This window comes from Macaca fascicularis, chromosome 4 (genome assembly GCF_037993035.2).
Source record: "Macaca fascicularis isolate 582-1 chromosome 4, T2T-MFA8v1.1".
NCBI classification, from domain to species: domain Eukaryota; kingdom Metazoa; phylum Chordata; class Mammalia; order Primates; family Cercopithecidae; genus Macaca; species Macaca fascicularis.
Genome location: NC_088378.1, coordinates 14,786,146 through 14,805,120, shown reverse-complemented (window position 1 = coordinate 14,805,120; position 18,975 = coordinate 14,786,146). Strand labels below are relative to the sequence as shown.

Sequence of the window (18,975 nt, the reverse complement as noted above, 5' to 3'; positions counted from 1 at the left end):
GAGAAACGAAGGGATGGGCCGAATTAAAGAAATAGGTTGGGTTAGTTAACTGCAGCAGGGGCATGTCCTTAAGGCACAGATCGCTCATGCTATTGTTTGTAGCTTAAGAATGCCTTTAAGCAGTTTTCTGCCCTGAGCGGGCCAGGTGTTCCTTGCCCTCATTCGGGTAAACCCACCACCTTGCAGCGTGGGCGTTATGGGCGTCATGAACATGTCATAGTGCTGCAGAGATTTTGTTTATGGCCAGTTTTGGGGTCAGTTTATGGCCAGATTTTGGGGGGCTTGTTCCCAACATGTCCCCTTTCTTTGATTAGCAAATCAATAAAAGCAAAGGCAGCTTTGTCATGGTGAGCTACTTCTTGCAGCACCGTGTGCAGCACCTCTTCCTGTTCTGCAGTGCAATCTTCTTAAACAAGCGTGTTCTTTTTTTTCTGGCCAGGTTCAGTTTTGTTTACAAGTAGGTTTTTGAGGGCAGTATGCCTCAATTATAGGAGCAAATTTATTATGGTAAATACTGAGATCAGAAAGCATGTGTAACTGCGTCATGGAGTGATTACATCCAGGCATTATTGCCAGCCAAGACTGATAAATATGCCCAATAAGTATAATTGTTCTCTGTGTCAGCCTTTGTTGAAGGAATACTCACAGCAATGGTGATCACTGCTATCATAGCTACCATTAAATTACTTGTTGTGATTGGTAGTCCCGCTTTCCTCAGGTTTTCTTCTGCCATCTGTGACAGCTTCTTGATCTTTCCCCAGGTGGGTGGCTGTGTTCAACGGGTGTTGCTTGTGACAGTTGGAGTCCTCTTCAGTGTCAGTCTCAACATGGCTGCAAGTGGGGGTCCTTGGAATCCTCCCGGAATCTCTTACTTGGCATCTGGCTCATTGCAAGGTTTCAGGTGTCTTGATGGTATCCAAATCGACTGTTGATTTTGGCCTGGAGAAACACAAGCATAACCTCTACCCCAAGTTATTATTTTACCTAGTTCCCAACTTTTTGTTATTGAATCTCTCCACCAAACCAATTGTTCTGCTTCTGTCTTTGCAGCTGGTTTCTGTAGATGCTGTTCAGCTGCTGATAACATCTGGCCTTTGGGCAGGCTCAAAAAATTTAAAGTTAATAATGCTAGATTCAGTTGTATCTGGGGTATTCAGTATTCTCTCTCTCCCCCTTTCTGCTTTTGCAACTGCTGTTTTAGGGAGAGATTCATTCTTTCCACTATGGCTTGTCCTTGAGAATTGTATGGGATACCAGTAATGTGTTTAATATTCCACATAGAGAAAAATGTAGCTAGAGCTTGGCTAGCGTAGCCTGGGGCATTATATGTTTTAATAGAAGCTGGAATGCCCATCACCGCAAAACACTGCAAAAGGTGACGTTTAACACAGGCGGAAGACTCTCCTGAGTGGCATGTAGCCCAGACAAAGTGAGAGAACGTGTCCACACATACATGTACGTAAGCTAGTCTCCCAAACGGGGGAATATGTGTGATACCCGTTTGCCAAAGAGAGTTAGGTTCCAATCCTCGAGGATTAACTTGATGAGGAATGTACCATTTGGCAAGTTGGGCATCGTTGGATAATAGCTTTAACTTCTTTCCAGGTAATGTCGTATCTGCATTTGAGATCAGAGGCATTAACATGGGTTAAATTGTGAATATCTAGCATTAGATACTGCATTAGCAACTAGGCGATCAGCCATTTGCTTCCCTTCAGTCAAAAGTCTGGAAGAGGTGTATGAGCCCTAATGTGAGTGATGTAAAAAGAATGCGTTCTACTCCTAACTGCTGTTCGCAATTGGTTAAATAAAGTCATCAGTTGTTTATCTGTATGAAATTGTAACTGAGCATTTTCAATTAACTGTGCGGAATGAACCACATATGAAGAATCAGAAATCACATTAATAGGCATATCAAAAGCAGTCAATACCTCATTTACCGCTACAAGCTCCGCTTTTTGAGCTGAAGTACAGGGCGTCTGGAAAACTTTACTTTTCAATCCGGAATAAGAAGCTTTACCATTACTAGACCCATCTGTGAAACAGTGAAAACGCTTAGCAGGCTGCAGGTTGTTTACCACAGGAATTATAAATGCAAACCATTCAGTCTTGCTCAGCTAAGGGAATAGTAAAGAAACAGTCTTTAAATCTATGACTATTAAAGGCCAATGTTTTGGAATTATACCAGGAGAAGGCAATTCTGGCTGTAATGCTCTAATAGGTTGTATAACTGAATTGATGGCTCTTAAGTCAGTTAACATTCTCCATTTACCTAATTTTTTCTTAATTAGGAAAACTGGATAATTCCAATGGGAAATGTTGGAGCTATGTGCCCGTTTTCTAATTGTTCAGTAACTAATTTCTCTAAAGCCTCCAGTTTCTCTTTACTTAGCGGCCATCGTTTTATCCAAATTGGCTTATCTGTTTACCATTTTAAAGGTGTAGGTTCTGGAGGCTTAACAATGGCTGCCATCAAAAATTATTTCCTAATCTCTGGTGGGAACTCTGTCTTTCTGTTTGAAGCGGTGCTTTCAAAGCTTGCAAATTTTTTTCTAGTCCCATACCAGGGACATACCCCATTTCATGCATCATATATTGACTTTGAGGGCTATATAATTGTTCTGGAATTAGAACTTATGCTTCCCATTGTTGTAATAAATCTCTTCCCTATAAATTTATAGGTACAGAAGTTATAATTGGTTGGATAGTCCCAGGTTGTCCATTGGGCCCCTCACAATGCAAAATATAGCTACTTTGATATACTTCAGGGGCTTTACCAACTCCAACTATGTTAAATTGAGCAGGTTGAATTGGCCACACAGATGGCCAGTGCTGTAGAGAAATGACTGAAATTTCTGCTCCTATATCTACCAAACCTTTAAATTTCTTTCCCTGAATAGTTATTTCACAGGTAGGACATTTATCCGTAATTTGATTTACCCAATAAGCTGCTTTTCCTTGTTTATTTGTGCTTCCGAATCCTCCTGTTCATTTAATTTCACTTTTTCCCATTCCCACATATAGCACAATCAGGAGCTGTGCTATGCGCTCTCCTGGCTCTGCTTTCCAGGGAACAGAAGTAGATATAACAATTTGAATTTCCCTATTGTAATCTGAATCAATGATTCCTGTATGTATTTGTACCCCTTTTAAACTTAAAGTAGACCTTCCTAAAAGTAATCCTATTGTCCCGGCTGGCAAGGGTCCACAGACTCCTATTGGTACCTTTTATGGGGGTTCCCCAGGCCAAAGGCTCACAGCTTTTGTGCAGCATAAATCTACTACGGCACTATCGGCTGTGGTGGGGGACAGACATTGTACAGGGGTGAGGCAATGACCTGAGCTGGAAATGCCCCGGTTTAGAATGGGGCCCGGGACGGGCCCCTCATGGCATTTCCCGAAATTGGGTTCCCATCTTTATCAAACTTAGAGTGACACTGATTAGCCCAATGTTTTCCTTTTTTACATTTTGGACATATTTCAGGCTCAGCAGTTTTCTTTTTTCCCCTATCTGGCAGCTTGACTCGCTGATTTTTTTCTACATTCTTTTTTAGTATGACCATGCTTCCCACAGTTAAAACAAGCTCTAGGAAACGGAGTATTTCCTTTATCCATTCTCAGTCCTGCCATTGCCTGTGCTAGCAGAGTAGTTTTATGCAGATTACCTCCGATACCATCACAAACCTTGATATAATCAACTAAATGTGCTTTCCCTCTGATAGGTCGCAGAGCAGCCTGGCAATCGGGATTAGCATTGTCGAAAGCTAATAACTGCAACACTATATCCTGAGCAGCTGAATCTGCAATCATCTTTTTAAGAGATTCCTGTAACCGAGCTGTAAAATCAACGTATGGTTCTTTGGGTCCCTGATTTACAGCACTAAAGGAAGGGTATTGTTCTCCACTTGAAGCGATTTTTTCCCAAGCTCTAACGCACACTCCTCTAAGCAGTTCTATGGCATCATCCTGCATGACCAGTTGTGCATTTAAACCAGCCCAGCCACCAACCCCCAAAAGTTGGTCTGCAGTTGTATTAATTTGAGGTTGGGCCTGGGCATTGCGAGCAGCCTGAATGGGAGCTTCATCTGCCCACCAAGTTTTAAATTGTAAGAACTGAGCAGGAGTTAGACAAGCTCGAGTAAGAGCATCCCAGTCAGAAGGAATCATCCCACTGGAAACAGCAACATTCTTTAACAATCCTGTTACAAAAGGAGAACCTGGTCCATACTGATTTATAGCTTGTTCAAATTCTTTGAGTAATTTAAAAGGAAAAGACTCAAATGTTGCTATAATATTTCCCTGTTGATCTGGGGCATGTATTCTAACAGGGAACTGCCAAGCCTCTAAATCACCCTCTCGTCTAGCTTGCTGAATTCCTGCCTGAATAGAAATAACAGCGGTCGCTCGAGGTGCTGCTCGAACAGCCACTGGGGCAACTACTTTTCGCCCAGTGTCCTCTGGAAAAGAAAGATCTGGAGGGTCTTTTTCTTCAAAATAATAATGAGGGGGTGCAGAAGGGTAGGGATGAACCTCTCGCTCCTTTGCTGCTTTAGCTTTAGCTGGCAAATAAACCTGGTCTGTAACCTCTTCTGTTACTTCGTTACACTCTCCTTCCTCCTCATCATCAGCGTGAAAAAGTTCCAAGGTGGAATGAACCACAGCCCACACTGGTCCCATTGTTACCCTGACACTTCTGAGCTCCCCTTCTTACTCAACACGGGGATTGCTTTAAGAGTACTTGGGTGTCCTCCAGCTAGTTCCATGTTCTCCATCCGTCGCTCCGGCGACCCTTCGACCTGGATTCGAGCCCCCATGATGGACGCCATTTGTCGAGATCAGCTTGGTTGGGGAGACCCTAACCCAGTGGTGCTAGAGGAATTAAAGACACACACACAGAAATACAGAGGTGTGAAGTGGGAAATCAGGGGTCTCACAACCTTCAGAGCTGAGAGCCCCGAGCAGAGATTTACCTATGTGTTTATTAACAGCAAGCCAGTCATTAGCATTGTTTCTACAGATGTTAAATTAACTAAAAGTATCCCTTATGGGAAACGAAGGGATGGGCCGAATTAAAGGAATAGGTTGGGCTAGTTAACTGCAGCAGGGGCATGTTCTTAAGGCACAGATCACTCATGCTGTTGTTTGTGGCTTAAGAATGCCTTTAAGCAGTTTTCTGCCCTGGGCGGGACAGGTGTTTGGCCATCATGAACATGTCATAGTGCTGCAGAGATTTTGTTTATGGCCAGTTTTGGGGTCAGTTTATGGCCAGATTTTGGGGGGCTTGTTCCCAACAGGGTATGAGAAAGTAGATCACAGAACCTTTGCATAACTCCTGAGTTATCAGTCCCCAGATTCATCTTTTTCCATTGGATTAGCACAGTCAGAGCAGCAGTAATTGAGGGAGCAAAGGCCAGGGGGGAAAATGGAAGATCAGAGGAATCCTAAGAAAAGGATTCTTCTAGTGTCAAGTGTATTTTATTTATCCCTTCCCCATATCTCAGTTGGTTAAGTACCTTACAAATATCCATTAATATGTGAAAAGCTGCAGAGTTACAGAGGCTTGTAGGAGGCATCATTGCTTTCAATGAACTTAGCAGTTAGTTGGAAAGACAAAAGTAAAGTAAAATAATTGGTAAACCACTGAGCATCCATCCTTAAATGAAATTTAAATGAAAAACATCCTTAAATGATGTTTTTCAGGGTTCTTTTTTCCTAGTCTCACAACTTCAATTTCTAAATACTTTTACATCTCTATCTCTAGTCCACATCTCCTTTGTAAACCTTACGTGTGTCCAGATGCCTTTTGGACTTCTTGGTTTAGACAATACCACAGTCTTCTCAACTTCAACTTATTTAAAACTTGCCCAATCTGCTCTTCTGAACTCAGTGATTGGTACCACCATCGCCCATTGCCTGAGCCGGACACTGGGAATCAAGTTCGTGCAGTTCTTTCTCTTGTTTCTTCACCACATGTTCTGTTGACACTGTTTCCTAATTACCTGGAAGATCCATCCACTTCTTTTTATTCCCTCTGCTACTATCCTAATTTAGACTATAGCCACCTCTCATTTAAATTATTGCAAAAGCCTCTTAACTAGTTGCCTGTGCTATCGTCACACCTTCAGACTACAAAAAACACCGATTGTGTGCCAGGCAGGGTGGCATGTACCCGTGGTCCCTGCTATTCTGGAGGCTGAGGCAGGAGGATGACTTGAGCGAAGGCATTCGAGATCAGCCTGAGCAACAAAATGAGAACCCCTTTATCAAAAAACAAATGAAAACACCAACCCAGATTGCTTAAAATCCTTACCTGTGTTCCTACTTGTTCTGCTTCATCTGGCCCTTCTTGCTTCTCCAGCTTTAACTTGCTTTCCCCTACTTGAAACAAGCCTTACTGAACTTCAGATGTATCGTGCTGTCTTGCCTGTGAGACTGGATTGGCATATTCCCCTTCTGAGAAGGGAAATAATCACTATAGCAATTAAAGCACAGACTCTGTAGCCAGACTATTTAAGTATGAATTGTGGATCTGCCACTTAATGAGCTTTGTGATATAGAGCGAGTTACTTAATCTACTTGCTTTCAGTGTCCTTATCTGTATAATGGGGATGGTTAATAGTACCTGCTTCATAACATGTTGTAGGAATTAGAAGAGTTTTGTTTGCTTTGAGATGAGGTCTCGCCCTGTCACCCAGGCTGGAGTACAGTGATGTGATCGTGGCTCCCTGCAGCCTTGACCTTTTAGAGCCTAAAAGAGTTAATATATTGAGGCTTTTTGTTTTTGTTTTTGTTTTTTTTGAGACAGAGCCTCGCTGTGTGGCCCAGGTTGGAATGCAGTGGCACAATCTTGGCTCTCTGCAAACTCCACCCTCCACCTCTCAGGTTCAAGTGATTCTTGTGCCTCAGCTTCCTGAGTAGCTGGGACTATAGGCACGTGCCACCATGCCTGGCTAATTTTTGTATTTTTAGTAGAGAGGGGCTTTCGCTATGGCAAACTCATTTTTGTATTTTTTTGTAGTGACAGGGTCTCACTATGTTGCCCAGGCTAGTCTTGAACTCTTGGGCTCAAGTAATCCTCCCACCTCAGCCTCCCAAAGTTTTGGAATTAACAGGCGTGAGCCACTGTGCCCAGCCTAAAAGAGTTAATATATTGAGGCTTTTTGTTTTTGTTTTTGTTTTTGTTTTTTTTTTGAGACAGAGCCTCGCTGTGTGGCCCAGGTGATCTGCCTGCCTCAGCCTCCCAAAGTGCTGAGATTACAAGTGTGATGCACCGCGCCTGGCCTAGTTGAGGCTTTTAATCGGTCCCTGCCATATAGTAAGTACCATATAAGTGTAGCTATTACTATAAATCTTATTGTAAATGTGTTGTATTGGATAGTATTACTTTTTGTTTTAAGATTGATTTAATGATAAATGGAAAAATGCTGTTGCCCTCCATAAGTTCCCAGTTTGATTGGTTCATTATTGTTGGTGTTTATTCTGCTTTGGCAGCAGCTTTCTTTTCCTAACTTCTTGTTTTTCAGCTTTTTAGTGACTAGAATTTGGTCTTGGGTTGGCATTTCTATGAATTGGATCATTTAACGAGGTCAAGTTAACCTGAGCTTTCATACAGACAAATTCAGGTCAATTTATATGGAAACTTTTAAAAGAAAATGATTATTATACAAGTAGCTAATATTCATTATAGAAAAATCAGGAAAGTATAGATAAGCATAAAGAAGGAAATAAAATTATTTCCAGTGTTAATATTTTACTTATTTATTTTTTAGAGATGGGTTTTGCTATAATGCCCAGGTTGGCCTTGAACTCCTGGGCTAGAGTGCAATGGTATGATCATAGCTCACTGCAACTTCGAACTCCCAGGCTCAAGTGATCCTACTGCCGCAGCCTCCTGAGTAGCTGGGACTGCAGGCATGTGCTACTATGCCTGGCTAATTTTTAAAATGTTTTTTTAGTTTTTGTAGAGACAGGGTCTTGCTACGTTGACCAGGCTGGTCTCAAACTCCTGGGCTCAAGTGATCCTCCTGCCATGGCCTCCTTAAGTGGTAGGATTATAGGCATGAGCCATTACACCTGACCCATCATTTTATCTTTTTTTTTTTAGTATTTATTTTTCATTGATATTTATATCTGAGATGATTTCATGAAGACTTAAATCTTAAAATGCACCTAAGGGGAGCAGATTGTTGATTCAGTACTGTGTAATCTGATGATCTACCTCTATCGAATCTGACAGTGTGGCATTTAAGAATGGCAAAATATTTTTATTTTTCTCCTTCCCTCCAGAAGGAGATACTTGCTTTTAGGTGAATTTCTAGATATAATTACTTTTACAATAAAAATACTGATATTTGATCATCACTGTCATTTTAATTTTATTTTTCAGAATATATATACTTTTATCCTTGGAGCATAGCTAAAAGACAGTTTTCTGGATTTTCTTATTACAGTGAAAATATTTTTTAAAATGACCAAGACTAATGAACAAGTTTATTTTGGTAACATGTTTAATTCCTACTGTTTGCAAAGTACTTAGTTAACTCCTAGAGAATATACAGAAATGAGCAAGATAGTCTCCTTCCTCATTTGGGGATGCGGTAAGGGAAATGAATCAGTTCTAAGTAATTATAATAAAGTATGGTAAGGTCTTGAGAGAGTATTAAACAAAGCGCTTGCTCTGCTGGTGATGCTCTCACAAATGTCATTAACTGTTAAATTCGATGAACTCTTTTCCGTTCTCTCCTATTTGACCTTCTACATTTGACACTTTTGCCCACCTACCCTTTAATGCTTGTTTCTTTGCTTCTGTACACCCCTTTCTTAATGTTTTTCATTGTTTTTCTCTTTAACTCCTTTGTGTTGCGGGGAGGTGGGGGACACGGTCTTGCTCTGTAGCTCAGGCTGGAGTGTGGTAGCACAAACATGACTCACTGCAGCCTCAACCTCTTGGGCTCAAGCGGTCCCCCACCTCAATGTCCTGGGTAGCTGAGCCCACAGGCGAGCACCACCATGCGCAGCCAATTTTAAAACTTTTTTTTTTTTTTTTTTGTTTGAGACGGAGTCTCGCGCTGTCACCCAGGCTGGAGTGCAGTGGTCGGATCTCAGCTCACTGCAAGCTCCGCCTCCCGGGTTCACGCCATTCTCCTGCCTCCGCCTCCCGAGTAGCTGGGACTACAGGCGTCCGCCACCTTGGCCGGCTAGTTTTTTGTATTTTTTAGTAGAGACGGGGTTTCACCGTGTTAACCAGGATGGTCTCGATCTCTTGACGTCGTGATCCGCCCGTCTCGGCCTCCCAAAGTGCTGGGATTACAGGCTTGAGCCACCGCGCCCGGCTTAAAACTTTTTGAGAGATGGGATCTTGCCACATTGCCCAGGCTGATCTCAAAACTCCTGGCCTCAGGCAATTCTCCCACCTTGGCCTCCTAAAGTGCTGGGATTACAGATGTGAGCCACCACACTTGGCCTTCTCTTTAACTTTAACTGCTGCTTATTAGTTATTTCTCTCTTCAATTTTTTTTATTAAGAAAAGTTTTGTAAAAGCAGAAAAGTTTACTTTAGAACAGTGAACTCCTACATTCAGCGGCCTTGAATGCCTAGATTCAGTTGTTATTATCTTTCTATAAGTGGTTTATCTCTCTGTGTATATATGAATGGTTTTTGATGTATTTGAACAATCTGAAATTAATTTGCAGTTGTCATTACGTATCAACCCCAAATACTTGAACCTATATCTCCTAAGAATAAGAACATTTGCTTGTATTACCATACCATTATCCTATATTTGACAGTTAATAAAAATTAAAAAATAAAATTAGCCATGATATCATAATAATATTATATAAATTCTGGTTCATATTTAAATTTCCCCAGGTGTCCCACAAGTAAACTTTTATAGCTATTTTTATTTGAACCACAATTTAGTCAAGTATTTTATGCATAGTATTTGATTGTTATATGCTTTGAGTCTCTTTTAATCTAGGTTATCCTTTTTTATGGTGCTCCTTTTCTAAGGGGAGGGGAGTCAACCCAGTTTTCTTAGAGTATCACACATCCAGATTTGCTTACTATCAGGGAATTTTAATACTTTACCTTTCTTCAGGCCTTTTGTAGGATGGTGTTTACGGAAGAAGGGCTCCTGTGGTATGGGTGCTGTGAATGGCTTGTGGGTCCTGTTAATTAATCCTCTGAATTCTTTGACAGTCAGTGGGTTTAGGGCAGTGGAAGCCCATGGGTCCTTTTCTCTTTGCCCATGAGTAGTTCTGTCTGTCTGTTTCTACCCTGGTGTCCAGGGTAGAACTAATAGCATTATGTGGGTGCCATCATGTGAAAGAGGTTGGGTTGCACTGACCACCACCTTTAGCCCTTTGGTTCTGAGTTCTTTCCCTTTGTGATCACAGTTGCTTTTGTGGTTTTAACAGTCACCTCTATGGAGATGTTCTCTTTTCTGAACTCCAGTTTTGTTATTTTCTTTCGTTCATATTCTACTGCCTCTTCAGTTGCTACTTCAAAACCAACACGTCCAAAATGAATTTATTCTCTACTTCCAAACTAGCCCATTGTCAGTATTATTCTTTCTTTTTTATAAATGGCCTTAATTTCACTGAGACAACACTTTGGCTAGAAACCTCAGTCACCTTCAGCTGTTCTTTTGGCTATCTGCCCAAGAAACATATGTATACATGTACACACACACACACACACACACATAAATATACATATACGTATATACACAAACGTGCATACATATGCATACATATTCATTAAATATTTCTTGAATGTCTACAATGTACCTAAATATATTTGGCACAGTAGATAACTTTTTTTTTTTTAAGACAGGGTCTTGCCCAGGCTGGAGTGCAATGGCACAATCTTGGCTCACTGCAACCTCCACTTTCCTGGCTCAAGTGATCTTCCGGCCTCAGCCTCCTGAGTAGCTGGGACCAAGGGGTGAGCCACCACGCCCAGCTCATTTTTGTCCCTGTTTTTTTTTTTCTTTTTTTGAGACGGAGTCTCACTCTGTCTCCCAGGCTGGAATACAATGGTGTGATCTCAACTCATTGCAACCTCTGCCTCCCAAGTTCAAGTGATTCTCCTGCCTTAGCCTCCTGAGTAGCGGAGACTACAGATGTATGCCACCATGCCCAGCTAATTTTTGCATTTGTAGGAGAGACTGGGTTTCACTATGTTGGCCAGGCTGGTCTTGAACCTCTGACCTCAGGTGATGTGCCTGCCTCAGTCTCCTAAAGTGCTGGGATTACAGGTGTGTGCCACACTCAGCTAATTTTGTATTTTTAGTAGAGACAGAGTTTCACCATGTGGCCCAGGCTGGTCTTGAACTTCTGATCTCAGTGATCCACCTGCCTTGGTCTCCCAAAGTGTTGGGATTACAGGCATGAGCCACTGCATCTGGCCATAATAGATATTTTTTTCTCTCAAATGCCTCTTGAGTCCATTCCCTCCATTCTGACTACATTTACTCTAATTTTGGCCCTCATCCACCCTCCTCAAACTTCTACATTGGTCCCCCTGCCTCTGGCTTTAAATCTTCTGATCTGCCCTGCATACTATCTACTTACTGAGAAGACCTGTTCGATCATGTTTCTCTTGCTGGAAAACCTCTGATGGCTTTCCATAGTACAGGAAAAGTGCCACGTTTTCAGCATACCATACAAAACTATGCTGATTCTGTCTGCTTTGCTCTTTTCATGTGTCTTTTCACCTCTTGTATTCTAGCTGTATTTGTCTTTGGCTAATTGCTTGGATATAGCATGGATCTTAATCTTTGGACTTTGTCCACACATTTCTGGTGCCTGTAAGGCTCTGTTCTTTCCTCCTTTGCTCAGTGAAATCCTGCTTATCTCTTGAGACCCACTCAGATGTTCCTTTGAAAATTATTTACCTGATAGCAGTCCCTGTCTATTCCCTTCACCAGAACCAAGCCCTTCTAGCAGTCCCTGTCTATCCCCCTCACCAGAACCAAGCCTTTCTATTTACTCATTATCTGATGTTCTTTGCATGTTTTTGTTATAGCACTTACTAGATTGTACCCTTTGCTTGTGTGTCTCTCTGTATAAAGACTCACAAGGGGCAAGGTATGGTGGCTCGTGCCTATAATCTCAGCACTTTGGGAGGTGAGGCAGGCAGATCACCTGAGGTCAGGAGTTTGAGACCAGCCTGGCCAACATTGTGAAACCCCTAAATCTCTACTAAAAATACAAAACTTAGCTGAGCATGGTGGTGCATGACTGTAGTCCCAGCTACTTAGGAGGCTGAGGCAGCAGAATAGCTTGAACTTATAGAGGCGGAGGTTGCAGTGAGTTTAGATCGTGCCACTGCACTCCAGCCTGGGCAACAAGAGTGAAACTTTATCTCAAAAAAAAAAAGATTCACAAGGGAAGGGATCAACTCTTTCTGAAACTCCGTCTCAAAAAAAAAAAAAGATTTATAAGGGAAAGGATCAGCTCTTTCTGAAACTCCGTCTCAAAAAAAAAAAAAAAAGATTTATAAGGGAAAGGATCAGCTCTTTCTTCCTCCTGTTCCTGGAATCTAGCACAGTGCTTGACACATACTGTGTGCTTAGTAAAATATTTCTGAAATAAATGCCTCACATCACTTATTATATTACCGTCTGTAGGAAGTAAGTCTGACTTAAGATTCATGAATTCTCAAAGTAAGATAGTGTTTTCTGTAAAAAAATTTAGTTTAGGCCGGGCAGGGTGGCTCACGCCTGTAATCCTAGCACTTTGGGAAGCCGAGGTGGGTGGATCACGAGGTCAGGAGATCAAGACCATCCTGACCAACATGGTAAAACCCTGTCTCTACTAAAAATGCAAAAACATTAGCTGGGCATGGTGGCATGTGCCTGTAATCCCAGCTACTCGAGAGACTGAGGCATGAGAATCACTTGAACCCAGGAGGCAGAGGTTGCAGTGAGCTGAGATCGAGCCACTGCACTTCAGCCTGGTGATAGAGACTCCATCTCAAAAAAAAAAAATTTAGTTTAACTAAATATTTGCTAATGATTGCAGTCTATTAATCATTAATGTTTTATGCCTCAGCCTTAAAAGTAATGCCTGAAGTATTAAGCATTACTGCAGATACATTATTTAAAAAATTCATTTCCCAGCAATAAGAATTTGCCATTTTTAGGCCAGGTGCGATGTCTCACGCCTGTAATCCCAACACTTTGTGAGGCGGAGATGGGAGGATTACTTGAGCTCAGGAGTTTGAGACCAACCTGGGCAACATAGCAAGACCCTGTCTTATAAAACAAAAAATAAATAATTAATTGGGTATGATGATGTGTGCCTGTAGTCCCAGCTACTTGGGAGGCTGAGGCGAGAGGATTGCTTGAGCCTGGGAGGTTGAGGCTGCAGTGAGCCATGATTGCACCACTGCACTCTGACCTGGGTGACAGAGCAAGACCCTGTCTTAAAAAAAAAAAAAGAATTTGCCGATTTGCCAATTTTAGAAACAAATTAAGCATTAAATATTGATGAAATGTAGTAATATATTTACCAATGCAACGTTGAACTTGAGATTTTAGAAGTGCACTGACAATTCAAGTAGTTGTTGACTAAAAAGTAAAAAGCTTGGGGAAATATTATCAACATATCCTAATTAATAAGATTTGAAGTGTTAGTGGGCCACTGGTGAAGTATATTGATGTGCACATTCAGTCCAGTGAATTGTTGTTTTTCATTAAAACTCTCCAATCAAGATATGGTTGTATACAAATGTCAACTAAATATGAACACCTTAAAGAAAAGAAATTATACAATTAATTAATCAATGAAAACATTATTCTAAGCCAGGCATGGTGGTTCACCCTTCTAATCCCAGCACTTTTGGAGGCCAAGGCAGGAGGATCTCTTGAGCCTAGGAGTTCGAGACCAGCCTGGGCAACATAGTGAGATCCCATCTCTACAAAAAATAAAAAAATTATCCAGGTGTGGTGGCGCACACCTATAGTCTCAGCTACTCTGAAGCTGAGGTGAGAGGGTTGCTTGAGTCTGGGAGGTCAAGGCTGTAGTGAGCCATGATTGCGCCACTGCACTTCAATTTGGGTGACAGAGACCTTGTCTCAAAAAAAAGAAAAAATTATTCTAGTTGTTTTGAAAGCTTTTTATCTGACTTGGAATTCTAAATGAAGGAAATAGTATATAATGAAGATCATTTTTAAGAGAAAGATAACTAGCTAGGTGTGTTGTCTCACGCCTGTAATCCTAAGCACTTTGAGAGGCCAAGGTGGGCAGATTGCTTGAGCCCAGGAATTCAAGACCAGCTTGGGCAACATGGCACAACCCTGTCTGTTCAAAAAGTACAAAAAATTACAAAAAATGGTGGAGCATGCCTGTAATTCCAGCTAACTGGGAGGCTGAGGTGGGAGGATCATTGGAGCCCAGGAGGTCGAGGCTGCAGTGAGTTGAGGTTGTACCACTGCCTTCCAGCCTGGGTGCCAGTGTGAAGCTCTGTCTAAAAAGAAGAAGAAGAAAAAAAACCGAGATAAACTAGTCAATCAGTTTGTAAGAAAAAGGACTAGGCTAGGTCAGCGGCGCATACTTGTAATTCCAGTACTTTGGGAGGCCAAGGCAGGAGGATCGCTTGAAGTCAAGAATTTGGGACCAGCTTCGGCAACATAGTGAGACCCTGTCTCCATACACAAACAAAAACAGGAGTAAATAAAGGTAGTCTTTCTAAGGAATGAAAGCAAAGACATAATCAAACTGTTGTCACATTTTCATGTTGCGAGGGAATTCTTAAGTTGAATAAAGAAGAATAGTACTATATTTTAGTGATGTTTAGAGATTGAATAGGTGAAATATTTGGTGGATGAAAGCATAATTTCTGAAGCACATTTTTGTCGGAAAAGAAAAGCATAAAGAGGGTACTAGTATTATTTGACATCTTTCATTAATAAGAGGAATACAAAATAATAGCAGTACCTTATGTTGGAAGATTTTAAATGTTTCAGAATTACTTTAAAAGACTATTTTTCAAACTAGGAAAATTATTGATATTAAAGTGTTGTGACATTGAACTATTTGTGAATGAAATAGAAAGATGTCTGGGATTTGTTTCAAAATAATTAAGAAAAGTGGAGGCAGTAGAAATAAGGCTGTCCACGAGTTGATAATTGTGTGATGGGTACATGCAGCATTACTGCCATTTATTTATTTATTTTTGAAAAATTTCATTATACAAAATTTAAATATGTTATTATGTAATAAAGAATACTGTTTCCAAATAACGGATCATTACTACTAGGCTGGCTGGATATTGGGCTCATGATGATACTGAATAATTCAGAATGATACCCATATGAAACAAGATGATCTTTTTTGTTTTTTTTTTTTTTGTTATTTCAAATTTTATTCCACATTGTGTTTTAAAATTATTTTTCCATGTTGTGGAAGCCTCCTAGTTGGCTAAGCCAAAGCATCACGTAATAAAGGAAAGGGATACAACGTGGATTTATGTCATTATTGTTCTTGAAGAAAAAAATAGTTGGCCCAGATGTCATATGATTTGAAGAATGTCTTTTTTTTTTTCTAATCTGACCAATGGTAGCACATCACATAGTTTGAAGAATGTCTTGTAAGTAACACCTAGTTGTAAAAACTGATAATACTGTCTTATTTTAGATACTGTATTTCTGATGATTTCATGATTTGAATTTGACTCATAAGGTTTAGAAAAAAGCAAACTTCATAGAATTGTTTGTCTTCTAAGGCAGTGGTCTCCAACTTTTTTGGGACCAGGGACCGGTTTCGTGAAAGACAGTTTTTCCACAGACCCAGCAGGGTGGGGATGGTTTTGGGATGATTCAAGTCCATAACATTTATTTTGCACTTTATTTGTGTTATTATTACACTGTAGTATATAATGAAATACAACTCACCATAATGTAGAATCAGTGGGAGTCCTGTGCTTGTTTTCCTGCAACTAGATGATCCCCTCTGGGGGTGATGGGAGACAGTGACAGAACATCAGGCGTTAGATTCTCAAAAGGAACACGCAACCTGTCTCTTGCACGTGCAGTTCACAGTAGGTTTCGCACTCCTATGAGAATCTAATTCTGCCACTGATCTGACAGGAGGCAGAGCTCAGGTGGTAACGGGTGTGATGGAGAGTAGCTGTAAATACAGATGAAGATTTGCTTGCTCGCCCACCACTCACCTCCAGCTGTTCAGCCCTGTTCCTAACAGGCCACCGAATGGTAGTGATCTGTGGGCCAAGTGTTGAGGACCTTGTTCTAAGGGATATGAAAGAGAAGTATTGGGCTGGGTGTGGTGGCTCATACCTGTAATCCGAGCACTTTGGGAGTTCAAGGTGGGTGGATCATTTGAGGCCGGGAGTTGAAACCAGCCTGGCCAACATAGTGAAACCCTGTCTCTACCAAAAATACAGAAATTAGCTGGGCATGGTGTCATGTGCCTGTAATCCCAGCTACTCCGGAGGCTGAGGTAGGAGAATTGCTTGAACCAGGAAGCAGAGGTTGCAGTGAAGCCATGATTGCGCCACTGCACTCCAGCCTGGGTGACAGAGTAAGACTCTGCCTCAGAAAAGAAAAAGAGAAGTATCTTCAGAACTGTTTCCTTCCCTTCCTCCCTCCCTCCAGTTCTTTCCTGGGCACTCAAAAGTCCTTATCTATGTGCTACTTCCTCTAGGCAGTATCATCACATTTATGGACTCAAACCTTTCAGTCTGAAACTCTACTATTGTAGACCCTTAGTAAATAAATATCTTCAGGACATCTCCTTTTTGAACTTCCGAGGTATTTTCATTTTTGGTTGGGGTTTCTTTCTATGTAAAGGAATCATTTCTAAAGCTACAGAATCTTCTGAGATCTGATATGAACCTTGTTCTCAGAGGCATCATCCTTGTATCAGCCAAGCTCAAAACGTCAGACTCATCTTTGACTCCTCCTTCTTAATCTTTTCTGTTCATCTGGTCCCATCAGTTCCTCCTTTAAAATGACTATCATAGATGTCCCTTCTTTTCTCCTGTCTTATTACCCCTGTGTCATGAAGAATTGGAAGAGCTGGTCTTAGCTCTGTGTCTAGCTGCTGGCCTAGTTTCTTCATCACTGAAGTGAAGAGATTATACGGGATTGTCTTAGATCCCTTTCAGAGCTAACATTCTGTTCTACTAATCCAAGTTTTCACCTGCGCACGCTTACATCGCAGTAACTTCCTAATTGTTTTTCGTTCCTTTAATTTTAGTCCTCTCTAATAAGATTAACCTTCATATGTAATTTTCATTGCTTTTAGGATAAAATCTTAGGTTTCCAGGTCTTCATTTAGGTCATGTCATCATTTCTGTGGTTAATAGTGTGGTCATTTGGCCGGGCGCAGTGACTCAGGCCTATAATCCCAGCACTTTGGGAGGCCAAGGTGGGCGGATCACCAGGTCAGGAGTTAGAGACCAACCTGGCCAATATGGTGAAACCCCATCTCTACTAAAAATACAAAAAATAGCTGGGTGTGGTGGTGCACGCCTATAGTCCCAGCTACTTGGGAGGCTGAGGCAGAAGAATTGCTTGAACCCAGGAGGCAGAGGTTGCAGTGAGCTGAGATCACGCCACTGCACTCTAGCCTGGGCAACAGAGCAAGACTCCGTCTCAAAAAAAAACCCCCAAAAACAAAAAAACAAAAACGTTTGGTCATTCATACGATGAGGCAGAGTGGAAACTTCATCCATCTTCAGAGTCGTCATCTCCTTCACACAGAATCAAGTGGTTACTAAATTCTGTCAGTTCTGAATCAAATGTCTTTTGGACCTATTATTTCTTCTCCTCTGCTGCTAATCTAGTCCTTCATCTTCTCTTATCTGGACATTTGACTCACCCTACCAAATGTTTACTCTGCCACCTGTTTTTATCTGTAGTTATCATTGTTATCTTTCCGAGCAAAGATCTGTTAACCTTCTCTGTTCCAAAAACCTTTGACTCTACGCTGTTTACGTATCAAACACAAGCTTCTTTCTAGATCACGTGGTCTCTTTCTTTACTTTTCTAACCTCATCTCTTGCCCTAGTCATAATGCACCTAGCTTTCTATTTATACTGGATACCAGCTGTTTCTTGAATATACTTCGGTTGTTTTTCTTATGCCATACTTCTACCTGGAATTCTCTAAACCTCTTTATCCCTCCTCTACGTGGGGAACTCCTCCCTCAAAGGCATGGCTTATTGGAATTACCTTTCTTAAAGCTCTGAATGAATTAATGGTTGCATTCTCTCTGCACCTATTATGCGTATCTTTTGTGGGTGTGGAGCACATCGAGTTACTTGTATATTTTCTGGTCACCCAGAATCTCTTTCCATGTGGATTGTGAACTTGCTGATATCTGTCTCTAATTTGTTTATCCCAAGAGTTTGGCAATATTGGGATATATAATATAAACTAATATAAAATAATAAAGCTTTTCTGTTTTTATTAGAAACAAAGAAAAAGGATTTTTATTCTGTTATTTTGAATACTTTAAAATTTTCCTTCAATCTTGCCTCATTTTGGTTTTTCTTATCTTTCTTTAAAAGATGCTTCTTCTAAATTTTTTGTCTACCCTAGGTCTTTGGGATCAACGTGGCCCATGGCTGGTCTGGACATCCAGCAGTATTATTGATAGGAGTCAAAGAACCTTGGGCCGGTCTAATTGTGACTACAACAAATGGAACTTTGGTTTAACTCTGTGGTTTTGAGTGTAGGCTACTGAATTGTGCTTTACCTTGCTACAGTTGAGTGTGGGCTGGTCGCCAAGTTTGGATGTTGTTGAAAGGTGTAAGACTATCTTTTTCATTAAAACAGATCCTAATATTTCATTTAAGAGATGTTCCTGCTGGGCTTGCTTCTCTAGACTTGAGAAATTCTTCCCTGAATTACGTTTAAATTCTACCGCTGAGCTTGATTTTCTGTATGGGAGTAAACTTTCATTTTAAGGTAATGATTTCTATTTTTTTGCATAGATATGTGCT

At 41.0% G+C, this 18,975-nt stretch overlaps 1 protein-coding gene across 11 annotated transcripts in view; it reads left to right on the top strand.

Annotated features, from left to right (window-relative positions):
* Nucleotides 1–18,975, top strand: part of CDK19 (cyclin dependent kinase 19) — a 216,999-nt gene that overhangs the window by 48,449 nt on the left and 149,575 nt on the right. The window contains exon 1 of one of the 11 annotated variants that reach the window (XM_074036884.1): nucleotides 280–18,940. The exons of the other annotated variants lie outside the window; for them this stretch is intronic. The gene's annotated coding sequence lies outside the window, so the exon portion shown is untranslated. Of the gene's footprint in view, nucleotides 1–279; nucleotides 18,941–18,975 lie in introns of those variants that run through there. 11 annotated transcript variants of the gene reach the window in all.